The 14,092-nt window shown below is 39.3% G+C and overlaps 1 protein-coding gene across 4 annotated transcripts in view; it reads left to right on the top strand.

Annotated features, from left to right (window-relative positions):
* Window positions 1-14,092, top strand: part of THRB (thyroid hormone receptor beta) — a 153,581-nt gene that overhangs the window by 16,253 nt on the left and 123,236 nt on the right. The gene's annotated exons all lie outside the window — the stretch shown is intronic.

The raw sequence follows: 14,092 nt of genomic DNA, 5'->3' as shown, positions 1-14,092 counted from the left end.
GGCTTTTTCAAACTTTTTTTCTGATCCTGTGTCAGGATGGTGCACAGGGACCCTCATGAGCTCTGCTCTGTCTATGGGAGGGTTTTGTGTCAGGGGAGGGCTGTGCATTGCTACCTCCTGGGCATGGCACCATGGGTGCTCCACGAGCTAGTGCTGTGCCAGTTGCTGCCTTACATCCCCCTCGGTGCTCCCAGCAGAAGGCTTCAATGGAGGGGGCTTTCTCTCAGATGCACGGGGTAGCATCAGTGGCTCAGCAGACGTGTAGTTCTGAGTGAGAGGGGGAGATTTACAGACTGCATCATGGGCTGTAGAGCTGGGTGAGTGGCCAGCACCTCCCTTGCACCCATAGGTGGTCCAACAGGCTCTGCAGTGTTGTCTGTGCATACAGGCTGAATGCTCCTGCTTCAGGTTGGGAAAGCCAGAGATTCCTGCTCATGGTGCAGCTCTGAAAGCATTGGGGTAGGACATTTTTAGTGCCTTTTCAGGAGGTGATTTGTACCTGGGAGGGACACTCTTCTAATGGAGGCAGTGTTGTTTATTGTGAGATACACAGGTGGGACACAAACTCCGAAGTACTACCAGGATATAATGCAAGGTAGGTCTTTTAAGGGAAATCATAAACATGTTTGGCACATACACACAATAAAGTGTCTCCTGTAAGACTCATTCTTCCACTGTTGCCTAATCAATTTAGTACACTGTTTTTGAAGGTTTGATTTCTTTTATGCCTTGTGTCTCCTTCTGGTATTCAGCTGTCTGGCTGGTGAGGCCTTTTGATGCTATGTGTTGTATTTATAGCCCTTATGAACTTGTCTTGCAAAATCACTAGATTTTAATCACTTGCTTCTTTGAGAACTGAATCTTAAATGTGCAGACTCCTTGGCACTTAAACAGCTTTATTTGTCTATCAAAATATATTAAAGGCAAGTCAGTCTATCAGAGCTGCTTATCTTGAAAGGGTTACTGGTTAAGCTATCAGCTTTTTCCAGGGGCAGCACGGAGGTGAGTAACAGTAGATAGATGGACAGAAAGATTGGAAAAGAATTATTAATTTAAGTATCTTGGACTCATAAACTCCTGTTTTAACAGAGCAAGTCTGTCATTATCTGTTTTGCTCTTTGTGCAGGAAGCTCTGGTCTCTCTCAGGCTGCTGCTGAGTGCCATTTTGGAAATCTTGTCAGGGATAATTGCTGTTGCGAAGGTAGACATTCACACATTCTGGAAGATGCCTGGGATATAAAAATGGTGATGTCTCTGACTACCCATTTTCTTGCTTTTTCTCCTCTTTTCCTGAAATTTTGAAAAAGAGGTGTTAGAGAATGATGCTGGTAAAATGGATTGACTGCCCTTGAGTTTTCCTTTCCATATTTTCTTTGTTTTGTCTTTTGATTTCTTATTTTCTTTGAATTTCCTGGATTTTCTTTGCCTTTTAAATTATTTTCTTTGGAGAGTTAAAATTCTCAGAGAGGTTTCTAGACATAAAGTATGAACTGTGCTAACTGAACAAAGAACAGTTCCTATTGAAGCCTGTCTGTGTGGCAACATGAACACAGAATGGAAGAAAATAGGATATTAAGAAGGAGTCTCAAAGATGTGATAAGACCCCCCCTTCCTTGCTACTAAAATACCTTAAAAATTGAGAGAAAGCTGATAAGGCAGTGTGTTGGAGATAGGCAATACACTGTATGAAAGCACAAGTTTAGCTTTCAGCTTACATAATAGACAGGGGAAAATGTCACTCCAGATTATACTAGTTGCACTAAATGCCTGTCTATTAAAAGCAATTGAGTTTTTTTTCCTGCTGTGCTGGTGTATAGAGCTGCTGTCTGCTGTGCTGCAGCATTCAACCAACACAATTTCAGCTATGTTGATTTTTTTTTCCCTGAAACACTATGTCTGTCAGTCACTTTGCAGAACTTGCTTGGAATTACAGATATAAAAGTTGTGTGACAAGGAAGCAGGCTGCTGTTTCATCAGTCTCTCCTTTTCAGTGCCTTTTCTCAGGGCAAAGCAGAGTTTTAAGAGCTTTGGAATGTCAATTCTTCAAGTGTTGTGCAGGCAAACTGCTACTTATGCTAATTTTACTAGGTAAATTTTGGGGAATTTTGATCCTTAGCATTTATATTCAGTCACAAAAATATGATATGTTTAGTTTAAACTTTCAGAGGCACAGTACTTGAAATGGGCTGATGTAGCATTACATGCCATGTCAAAAAAGGAGACAAACTTTTGTTGTTGCTATTATGATTTTTTTTCTGAAACAGGCAGAAGCTGTTTAATTTGGGAGCAATCTAAAATATTTTTTCCTTCATTCAAGAAAGAGGCTTATTTTTGTGTTCATTTGTTTGCTTTTAACTGGCCAGTTTAAAAACTTGATTGTTGTGGGTTTTTTTGCTTTAGGAAAGAAACTAGCCAAAGTGATCTTTCATTTTCTCCAAATTATGGTGCTACTCTGATAATAGTTAAGGAATTTATTTTTTTGGTGGATTAGACACAGGATCTTAAATTTTCAAAAGTGACTCATGATTTGGAATAAGGCCATTTTAGAGTGCGTAACCTAAAACATCTGAAAGATGGTATTCAGTTCTTACTGGAAACAAGATTCCATTAAAGACATTTCAGTTGGTCAGAGAAGTACCCAGGCATCCAAAATCACCACTTGTATGTGCAAACTGAGCTTATTAGATTTAATAAGAAATTAGATTTGAAAGCTTTAAATAGTTTGAAAAAGTTAGAAGATTAAAATCAATCAGATTTTTACATCTATCTGTAATTACATAATACAGTGTGATAATAGTGTAGTTTATGATATAATGTCATTTATTATAAAACAGTTGTGCTATTATTGCCTGTACTAATGCAAGGAAAGCAGGCATAACTGATGGCTAGACAGTGTGTTAGGTTCCACTGTTTTGTATACTGCAACATAGAATCCCCTGTAATTTTCTGTTTACAGCACTTAAAACACTGATTTTGTGGCTATTTCATGGAATCACAGAATCGTAGAATGGTTTGGGTTGGAAGGGGCCTGCCATGGGCAGAGGTGCCTTCCACTTGATCAGGCTGCTCAAAGCCTTATCCAGCCTTGTGTTGAATATGTCCAGGGCATATAGAGCATCCAGAACTTCTCTGGAAAACCTGTTCCAGTACCTCCCCATCCTCACAGTAAAGAATTTCCTCTTAATATCTTATCTAAGCCTACTCTATTTCAGTTTAAAGCCATTCTGCCTTATCCTGTCCTTGTAACAAGTCCCTCTTCAGATCTCTCGTAGGCTCCCTTTGGGTGCTGGAAGGTGCTCCAAGGTCACCCCAGAGCCTTCTCTTCTTCAGCCTGGACAACCTTAACTCTCTCAGCCTCTCTTCATCAGAGAGGTTTTCCAGCCCTCTTATTATCTTCTCGGCCTCCTCTGGACTCACTCTAACAGGAAGTTGCTAAGCAGCCTGACATAAAAGAAAAAACTAAATCTTACAGAGCAAAATGTAAGACCTAGCAAAGGTTCTTAAAGCAGTAGCTTTAAGATCAAAATCAAAAGTTTCATTGAATGACAATTTATACATTGATAGATTAAAATTGGCATGCTGTGTTTATTTCTGCCAAGGAAACGTTGTTCAGATTTTTGTCACCAGTAACTACCTGTGAGAATAATCTCAACCAGTACATTCTCTTCAAAATACATCTGTGAAGACAGTCAATAAGCATGAGCTTGTTGGTGTGTTTCATTCCCAAACGCTGGCCAATTCTCTTAATTGCTAAAACAATTGGGAAAATAATTTCAACATTATAGATAAGAAGATATGATTTCAGATAGATGAGACTGTCACAGTCATATTTGGTGTTTACAGCATCATTTTCATCACAGCATAAGATGGAAATAGCATAAGATGGAAATTAAAAAATTATTTAAGAGTTCACCATGGATGTGTTGTATGGGTCAGGTTTTCAGTTCATTACTGTTCTCAATGAAGAAAACAGGTACAAAACAGAAGGAAATCTAAAACAGTTCCATGAAACAAGAAGCTGCTCATCAAATAATCTGATAGTAAGTGTCAGCATCCAGTGGAAGATGTCTTCATAGTTAATAATTTTGATTCTTTATCGGTGAGGAAACCACAGAGTGTTCTATCCAAGTTTTTAAAGATGCCATCCAAAATGCCGTCCAAGATTTTGATTAAAACAGCGTATTCCTTTTGCACAATGAGTTGTTGTGGCTGGATCTAATTAACAATGAACAATTGCAACCATGAGAGAACAAAATAAAATCATGATTCAGATAAATTATAGAGCTTTTCCATTGCGTAGTCCATATGACTGATCCCAAATACAAAAATCCCAGATTGTTTTTTGTTTTAATTTCAGGGTCAAACACCAAAGTTGAAATATTATATGTAGCAAAAGCTCTTCTGGTTTGTAAAATTGAAACTGTGGCTTTCTAATCCATTGTAGCTAAGCTGTTAAATTTACTTGCTTTGTCATAGGGTCACAGAGTATCCTGACTGGAAGGGACCATGGAATTGGACAAGGATCATGGAGTCCAACTCCTTGCCCTGTACAGGACAGCTCCAAGAATCACACCATGTGCCTGAAAGCATTGTTCAAACACTTCTTGAATGCCTTCCTTTTGAACAAGAAAGTAAACAATTATAAAAACATTGTCTGAATGAAATGGAAAAGAGAGAAAGTATAATGTTTAGTGTCTTACTATTGCCTGTGGACATGGAATCATGCATCAGCAGGATCAGGCTGGAAGACTACGAACCTCTGCCTCTGCCCCCTATTTTCCTGTCCCTCTCCTCTGCAGCAGGTGATCCTCCTGTCACCAGCAGCTCTATGCTGCTGTGGAAGGATAGTAGAGGTGATGCTGCCCGTTCCTCCCTCCAGTCAAATTGGGACCACTCAGCCCCCTTGTGCCTTGGGTTTGCTCCAAGTGCCTCCTACCACTTTATTTCTCCCTGCGCATTCCTGTCCCACTGCCTTCCTGCAGCCCTGAGTGGTTCAGGGATCCATGACAGAAGTCAAAACATTGTAATTAGTATATTTTTTTAAAAAGGTTATAATTGGGAAGCATATTACTAGTGCAACTGGCATCTTTTGCATGGATCTGGAATTCCCTTGACCATCTAATTAATGCCTGTCTCCATAAAAGCAATTAATAAGAAAGTGGATTTTTTTTGGTCATACATTGCGCTAGTAACTGTTCCAATGTGTTCAGGTGTAGCCATAAAAAATCAGAATTGCATGTTACTGATACCAATAATCAGTTATTTAAAAAATCTAAACTAGGAAAATGAATCACTGATCTTTGGGAAGAGGTTTGGGAAAGTAATTACAATTTTATTTACTGTATTTTCTTGAATAATTGTCAGATTCTCCCATTTTCGTTTACCAATAAGCTAGTAAGGTCAAAATGATCTCAGAATAAATTTATACAAAATATTTTGATTTTGTGATTCCCAGCTCCATGTGAGGAGATGTAGAAATCATTGTGACTCAACAAGAGTAGGAACTGTGGTGACCATTACTAAATAAAAAAATGTGCATCATATAGTAAAATAACTTCTCAGCTACATTCTGCTCATGGAATATATTGAAGTGAAACCTAACATCGTCTTTAATTCAGACAGTCGGATGCTTGAAGTCATCTTTGCTTTTGTGTTTTCTTACTTTTGGGACAAGCTGGCTGGCAGCCAGCTTCAAAGCATCCTCAGGGCACAGCTGTAGCTGGAGTGGGTCCCCTGGGGAATGCTGTGCAACGAGCCACAGGTCTCTGGTGCACTGGGAACACCTGTCCTCGGGAAGCTGCTGGTGAAACATGACATCCAAAATACTGGCTGTGCCCCCCATGGTTTAGACCATCCTGCTGCCGTGTGTCCAAGTGCCTGTCATGGCCAGGTGGACCAGTGCAAAGGCAAGAATATGGTTTTTGTCCTTGGTGGTGTGTTACTTAGTGGGTGTGTTGTCGCTCATGCTGGTGTCCCTGCAGGAGCCTGGTCTGCAGCCGGGGTGGGCTCCTGGCTCCGTGGTTCTGCTCCTGCCTGTCGGGCACCCACCGGCGCGGCCGCCGGGCACGGCACGCTGCACCTCTGGGCTCTGCCCCCCACTCGCTGCCAAGGCTTGCAGCAGCCGACGCGCTGCGCCTGCTTGCTGGAGCCCATCATCTGCCTGTAGTGTGGTTTGTTTCGGGCTCAGGGTTTGCTCTGCTTGCTCATTATCATTAGCTAGCCATAAAAACAGGTATATTCTACCAACTTCAGCCTACGTAGGGGAGCTTGGCAGAGTCTGCGGGCATCCTTTAGCATGGCATGCATTTAAAATCCCTTTTATGGTAAAAGAGTCCTTATTATAAGCAGTGGTAATGCTCAGAGGATTTCTTTTAAAAAAAGTTATTTTGTGTATAGTATTTCTTTTAATACATCCTTGTGCATAAGCCCTCTCAGTATAATTACAGCTTTGTAAATCCCCATTATTTGTTCTCTCTTTATAACAAAGGATTTGTCTGTTGAGTTACAATTGCAAGTACCTCATAAACCCAGCAGCTGAGTATTATCTTGTGATATACTGGAAGAAACAAGCAAATACCACCATCTTTCTAAAAATACAGAAGTGTAAATGAAGCCTTTTTTACAGAGCATCCAAAGTGAGGGAAATACCACTTTCCCCTTGCCTGCTAGTTGTGCATTCAGAAGTTTTCAGTGTGCATGAATCCAGTTTTGAATTTGAATACCTCGATATTTTTTTTTGTTCTGTTTTCCTTTGATAGAAATAAACACAAAAGGCAGTTCCAGTGGATTGGGTTTGGTACATTACTACATAGCTCCTAAACAAATATTTTACTCTGTTGGTTTGTCTCTTAGTTGGAGTTTAGCCCTATTTCACCTTTCAAAAAAAACCCCTGAAGCTTCAGCATACTTGACTTTAGCTCCAAAAAATAAAGCAAATATCATTTCTTAAGTCTTTTATCCTGTTAGCTTAGCCAGAACACCTTGATTCAGCAAGATTTTGAATTTATTCATAGTTGGTTATCACTGGCAAATGATGTCATTGTCACTAACAATGATGTCCACTGCCTCTCCACAGAAGATGAAGAGAAGTTGGGCAGCTGCAGACACTAATGAAATATAACTCAGTTTAAGTGAAGATTGATCTTTGCTCTGTATACTGGGCACAGGGAGACATTTTCCAAAGCCCTTTTTTAGAAATACATGTTTCTGTTTCGTTGTGTATTTCTTATATTGGCAACCAAAACTGCCATTTGAAAAACACTTCCCAGCAGGATTGTGGGCCTGATCATTATACAGTGTTGTTGTACAATACACCTTCAAACCTTTATGGAGTCCCATAAATAAGAAGAAATAACTCTTCTCTTTAAGCTTGCTTTCACTGACTTTCAAATGTCAGGTTTCCATGTTATTTATTCTTTGGGTACTGTTCATATCTCTCAATATGCAGGATGCAGAGCTTAAGGCCATTTCTCGCTCAAATCATGCAGACTGTGTCACAGTTCTGTACTGCACTGGGACAATTTACTGGGACACATGCTATACATGGCACAGGCCATACAGGTAGGAAAAAGCAGAAGAAAGAAATGTAAAAAAAAAAAAGAAAAAGATCCTAAATTCAAAGCAGTTAGTGTGCTACAGATCAGTTCACCATATTTTTCAGCCATTAAATGTGTGTATTAAACATTTGCTTTCATGGAACTTGCCTTAATTTTGGATGGAAAAATACCCTGACAGCTGCATTCCAGTGTGCAGGTGTGATGGTTGTCATCCACCATCCCAAGAAAGCAGAACAGCACCAGTTATTAGAAAAAGCAGTGCAGGGAAAAAAATTACATGTTCTGGATGAGTTGGAGGCTGCCAGGCTTTATTAAGTTCTAAGATGTGTTGGGTTGGTAGTGACACCTTGGGAAAGATAACATAACAAAGTCTGTCATATTTTATTCTAGGACTCAATAATGAACTTTACTGGCTGGGAATATAATGCATCAGTACTTACTGTATGTTTGTCCTTCAAGATACTAGCTTATTTAATTTGGCCATCTCACAGGAGATAAACCTGGAACAATTAAGAAAATCATAATCATTCACTTGTCAGTGGGGTGATTACAAGCAGAAAAGTATAGGCTTTCTGAGAAAAAGCATGAAGGTCCAAGTCTTGTCTCTGCAGTGCATTTTTTATGCTTACTCAGACATATGGACAATGATTAAAATCAGGCATCTGGTGTAAAGCACTCTGAGGATGATTGAACGGCTGAAGAAATCTTGTTTTGGCTGTCTCAGCTTATCTGCTACCTGGGTTCCTCTTCAGTAAGTTGGCAGAGGAAGGGAGAAGATTCCAGGGTGCTGTTGGTACCATCAATCTCAGAAGTGGTGACCTCCACCAATAGTTGCAGTATGTGGTTAAACACACATGGGATGAATACCCCTGAGTTCCCAAAACTTCCCATATCACCATCATCATCCATTGCATATAATTCTTGAAGGTTCCCCTTAGATTTGACTATTAGCTGGTTGGGTTTTTTTAAGTTTTAAAATTTAATAATTAAAAAATATGTGTGAAGGGTTCTTTTCAACATCCTGATGCTTTTTACACTTTAGTCTTTTGTCCTACACAAGGTTTTCAGGCCTAAGGGGAATGCAGGGTTTCTCATCAGCTATAGTGTGTTGTGCTTTCTGTGGCACTGGGCCTGGCCCTATGGAGATGACATCCTTAAATACCTTTCAGAGGAAGAAAATAACTGGATTTAGGGCATATGATTATGTTATGTACAGAGAAAATAGCTGCCCTTTTCTGGGATCTGCTTAGTTCTCTTAAATTCAGTTAATTCTTACCGTACAAAAATTCAATAGCTTTTCTTTTTAATGGCATAAGCAATGTACTTTTTCTATAAAGAGCAGCAGAATAAGTTTGAAGATTTTAAACAATTATTTTTGGTACAGTTTTTATTTTAAAGGTAAATTAATTTATCATTGTACTTTTCAAAGTCAAGAAGAATTGTGACATTAAAATTCTAATGTAAATACAATGTACTGTAAGAGAACTTGAAGGTCTACTAGCCAAAGAGTTCTTGTTACTTCTTCATTAAAGCAGAGAATTGTAATGGAAATGTTGGCAAAACAGGACTGCAGACATTACTGTCTGTGGACTCATCATTTACTGGAGGGGATAATGGCTTCTGGACAGCATTTTTGTAGGATTTTCTGTAAGGCAGCTTTGAGCTCTTTAGTAAGGTCTGAACAAACATACAGCAGTAGCAATGGTTATTTGTGTTTCCACATTATTCCATCTCTAAAACAGTTGGGACAAGCTACCCGGCTGATGTTTAAGACTTCTTATATCGAGGAGGATGACTAGCTTCCAAAAAAATCACTGAAGTCCTTGATTGCTATGACAGCCAGTCATCAAGAGCATTAATAAATGGTGACTCTTTCTTGGGCACTCTTTTGGGGAGCTGAGATGAGGGGCTCTTGGCTGGTCATGCTGGTGGGTAGCAGAGCACATATTCCACTTGTATTTGGCAGTCCCTGCATAGGCAGGTATAGCTGTGGGTGGGGTTACGCGCAGTTTTTTGGCAACAGTGGTTAATTTTTAATCTGTATGTATGCTTTAAGTGGAGCGATTTTATGGGTTTTCTGCCTCCCAGCTATGATCTTGTTCTTGCTGTCCAACCTAAACACAGGCTTTCTCCTGTCCTTTTATCCTGCAGAGAGCCTATACCTGCCTGCTGGTGATTAGCATTGCACTGGTGGTAAACATTCTCAGGATGCATCCCTAGGTCCCAGAGTTCAGGCTGAGCACATTTGGTGCCTCGCAGCGCCGAGCAATCCAAGGCACGCTGTGTGGAGTTCCAGAACTGGGAATGCCTGTCACAGATTAGACTTTGGCATGCTTCAGTCATGGCTTTTCAATCTGCAGAGTGCATGGCATGACTTGTTAACTACTGCAGATACTGGAACTGTGAAATCAAATGGCCTTGAGTCAAGACTGGTGGGGCAGGAAGAATTAAATTAACTTTCTGTGCCAGCAGAGTTCTTTGCATTTTGAGGAAGAGCTTTGTCAAGGGAGGTCAGTGAGATTTTTCCCTGCTGTCCTTTTCTTTCCCCTATGTTTTTGTTCTTTTTTATTCCACATCCACTGTCGTGCTTTTAATTCTGACTGGGAGCTGCTAAACAGAAGAACTGAAAGCCAGACTTACTGGAGCAGCTTTAAGAACAAATTTATCTCCTCGTCAGGAGTGCTCATCCCCCACTCCTCTCTTTTTCCTTCCTTGGCTCTGATGGAATGAGAACTCTCTGGCTTTTCCAGGCCTGGGTGGCTTTCTGGGATCTTTTGTGAAAAAGGAAATTGTAGTTAGTTTGTTCAATCAGTCTCTTTGTGGACTTCTGAACACCAGAGCATCCTGCAGGGACTAAAAAAGTAAACTGAAATAAATTCTGGGGTGATTCTGTGTGGAGGACTGAATAGATGCTATCTTTTGGTAACTTTGATTTTTTTTCTAAATGAAGATGTCTGTGATGGGTGTGAGGAGCTTGAAAGTAAGTTTTAATAGGATGAATAGGATTTGATGGATAAGAAGAAAAGTATAAGAAGAAAAGTACTGCTCTCATCCCTAATCTGATATCTGTTCAAAGACTTAGGCAGAATATGCACTTTATATCTAAATTTTCTGAAGAGCACTTGGATGTCTTTTCTCCTACTGTGTACTGGATAAGTGTTGAATCATATAAATAAGTTTTTTTAGCTCATTGTGTGTATTCCTTTTTGGGATCAAATCCATATTTTAGCTAATGACAAGTTATCTTCTGTTTTTCAGTTTCTGCTAAACAGCATACAACAAAAAAGTTGAAATAATGACTGAAACAAAAAGGAACATTTTTACTTGGACAACTTCATGCAGTCAGGAATTTTCTGTATGTTAAAGTAGGAAATTTTCATCTATGTCTATTCTGCTGTCTGATCATTTTAGCAGTATTGGTTTCCTGTGGTTCAACAAGTCAGTGGTGAATCTTCCTTAAGAAAAATCATGAACAGCTTCAGTAGCTAAGTACGTTGTTTTAACAATCTCTATCAGTAGGTTTTTTTAGTGTTAATTATAGTATTTATAAAACTGAGAAGGTTCATAAGTTGTTCTGAAAAAGATGGAACTTGAAAAAATGTTTACAATTCTTTTCTTTTTTTTTTTTTTTTTTTTGGTACCGGGATTGAGAGGATAATTGTAAATACCCTGATGAATTTACAGAGCCTCTTGTCACTGAGTGTGGACAGTTGTCTACTTAGTTTAACTTAATGGTACTGATGTGCCTTTGAAGCAGTCTGGTAGAATCCTCCTAGAGTCTGTCCAAAGTTAACACATTTGGTGACTGGCAACAATTATAGTTTTTACTGTAAAGAGGCATATGCTTAGCAAGATGACACATCTGAATATTGCAATGTAAATGTCCTCACTTTTTTACTTTTTTTTTTTCCCTGTAGCGCTCTCCCCCTCCATCTAAGCAGTAGGCATTAAACTTGAAGGCAGTGCAAGCAGTTAACAGGAGATATATTTTAATTTTAAATTCTTTGCCAAGGTGTCCAAGGCAGATAAGGCAGGAAACCCAGTAAGTCTTCTGCAGGGACCACTGAATGCTTGAACCTCACTTATCCAGTGTTGTTTGGGCACACTGGAGGGGAGGTTATCTCCACTTGGATAAAAGCCAGATCTTCTGAGGCTAGAAGCTTCCTGCTACCTGATGGAGATAGTAATTGGTCCTCTTGAACAAATGTCTACTGAGACCATTGGGCTAGACAGGCAGCAGGGCCCGTGAGAACCTGTGGTAGGAGATGCTCATGGCCCTCATTATAGCTTGTCCTGTTATCAACAGCTAGATCAGATAAGGAAAACTTATGCAAATTGGTTTTTTAAGCATGCTAGGGTGGTTTTTTGGTTTTTAGATTTTTTTTTTTTTCTGGGAGTCATAAACCCTGCCAAAGTAAGCTTTCATTCTTCTTTTAAAAGTATGTAGGATGCGTTAAATATGCTTCAAAGCAGCTTGCACTGTGAGTGTTTCTAGCATAGAAATACTTTTCTTTAAAACTGTGGATCTTGTCACAAGTCCAAGATGACTTTTAGTCTTCTTCAGACTTGCTTCTGTACCTGCTTTATATTTAAAACAGGCTAGCCTGTAAGGTACTCCTATCCCTTCCCAGAAAGAAACATTCTGTTCCCAGAAACTTGGTGCTGTGGAACGCTGTTGTATTGTGACAGGTGAGTAATAGAGAATCAGGGATGCAATATGTCCTCAGTTGCACTCTGGCTAGCTTCAATGGGTGTTTTGCATGAGAAAAGTAAGAAGGATTTGGCTCATGCTGTAATAAATCCCACTCAATCCTATTGAAACCCTGCATAGCATCCAGTGATAAAATACTTACTGGTTCTGTCCCTTGATTTCTGCATGCAAGATCTTTCTTAAATTAGCTTTTGTGGGTGACCCACACCTGTAGCCAGAGGTAAATGTGAACTAGTCTGGTACTGAGGCATTTTTTTAATAGCTGATTATTGGGGGAGCTGTAGAAAAACTCAACCTATGAGGATTTTGTGTTTGACTAAATAATTAAGTGACCTTATAGTTATTCTTGCTCCTGTAAAGGTAACATGTGCAGGTACTCTGTTGTGGGAAATCAGACTTTGTAAATGTCAGCTTTCATGAGCTGACTCATAAAAATGGGATCTCATGGCTTTTCTCAAAATGGATTTTAATCCAGTGATTTACTGCACTCCAGGAATGCCTCTCTTTAAGTTTACCTGTTCCATGTGTAAAATAGTCTCATTTTATAGGTCTCTCAAAAATATCAGGTGACCATACTGTAAATGAAGGGAAGAGGCACTTCTAATAATCTCTTAAGCTTTGTTTCCCTCAGATTGACAGATTCATTCCTAGAAGACTCTGTTTGAACCCTGCTGTCACCCAAATCACAGTATTTCCACTGCAGAGCAGTGAAGAGAATTCATCTCTTCAACCATTGCATTGATTGCAGGCTTTGAGGCCAAGCTTCGTATTTGTCCTTGGCAAAGATGAACAAGGTCTCTCCTTGTTTTCTCTTCATCTGTAAATCTCTAACCATACTGACTGATGGCTAATGAAGTGTACAGAAAGTGCTAGAGGTTGAGATGCTTTGCCTGTGACTCAGCATGATTTTCTCTGCTTTTCAACAAATACTGCTAATAATTGTCAGATTTTATTAGACTTGGCTTTTTTGTTTTCTATTTCATGCTGTACATTATGCTGATTTAGAAAATGAAATAAGAAAAAGTGTGATTTTATTCTTGCATGCATTGGTGACAAAAACCCCCATTTACTTCAGAGTTACCAGAATCCAGCTCCCAGTTATAATGCAGATAGATGCTTGCAGATAGTTCTCCCTGGTTGTAAAGGACTGAAAAAAAATCATGAAGAAACAAAAGGTTAATGAATATTTTTGCATGCCTCACCATTCATTGATTGTTCTGAGTTATGCCTGAACTTTCCCAGAATACTCTTAAAGCTTTTTTGGTTTTTGATTTTCTGATGTGTGTTGGTAGATTGTTGACAAATGTCTCCTACAGAGCAGCTGAGTTGAAGTAGGTGTTTATTGAAATGGCGTGATGCTTTCATTCTTCTAAACTGCCACTGACCCTACCTGTTTGGGGTTTGAGCAGAAAATAGCTACTTTTAAAAAACCTTCCTTCCAGGCTGAGGAACTCTTTAAATGGGCATACTGCAATGAAACCCATCCTATAATAGAAAATACCAAATGTCCAATAAAAATAATGGCAACACAAACAAAAATACTGTTCATGAGATAGAGCTTGAAGTGAAAATAAACCTACTGAATGTGTCTAATCAGCCTGTAATTTAGGTGGTGAATTGATGAGACCAGTTGTTTGTATTGATATTTCCAAAGCATTTGAAATGTTTGTTCAGAACAGCTAATTAAGATGGAAAATAAATAAAGGCCAACTCCAGAGTGTTGAGAATGATTAACCCTGCAAAATAACAGAGACTTACTGCAGTTATGTAAAAGAACCTTTTAGTTTTGGTGTTAATTGAAGCGAAACTAAAATAGTTACTTCAG

Source organism: Molothrus aeneus, chromosome 1, assembly GCF_037042795.1.
Source record: "Molothrus aeneus isolate 106 chromosome 1, BPBGC_Maene_1.0, whole genome shotgun sequence".
Classification (NCBI taxonomy): Eukaryota; Metazoa; Chordata; class Aves; order Passeriformes; family Icteridae; genus Molothrus; species Molothrus aeneus.
This window is presented reverse-complemented; position numbering and strand designations above follow the sequence as displayed.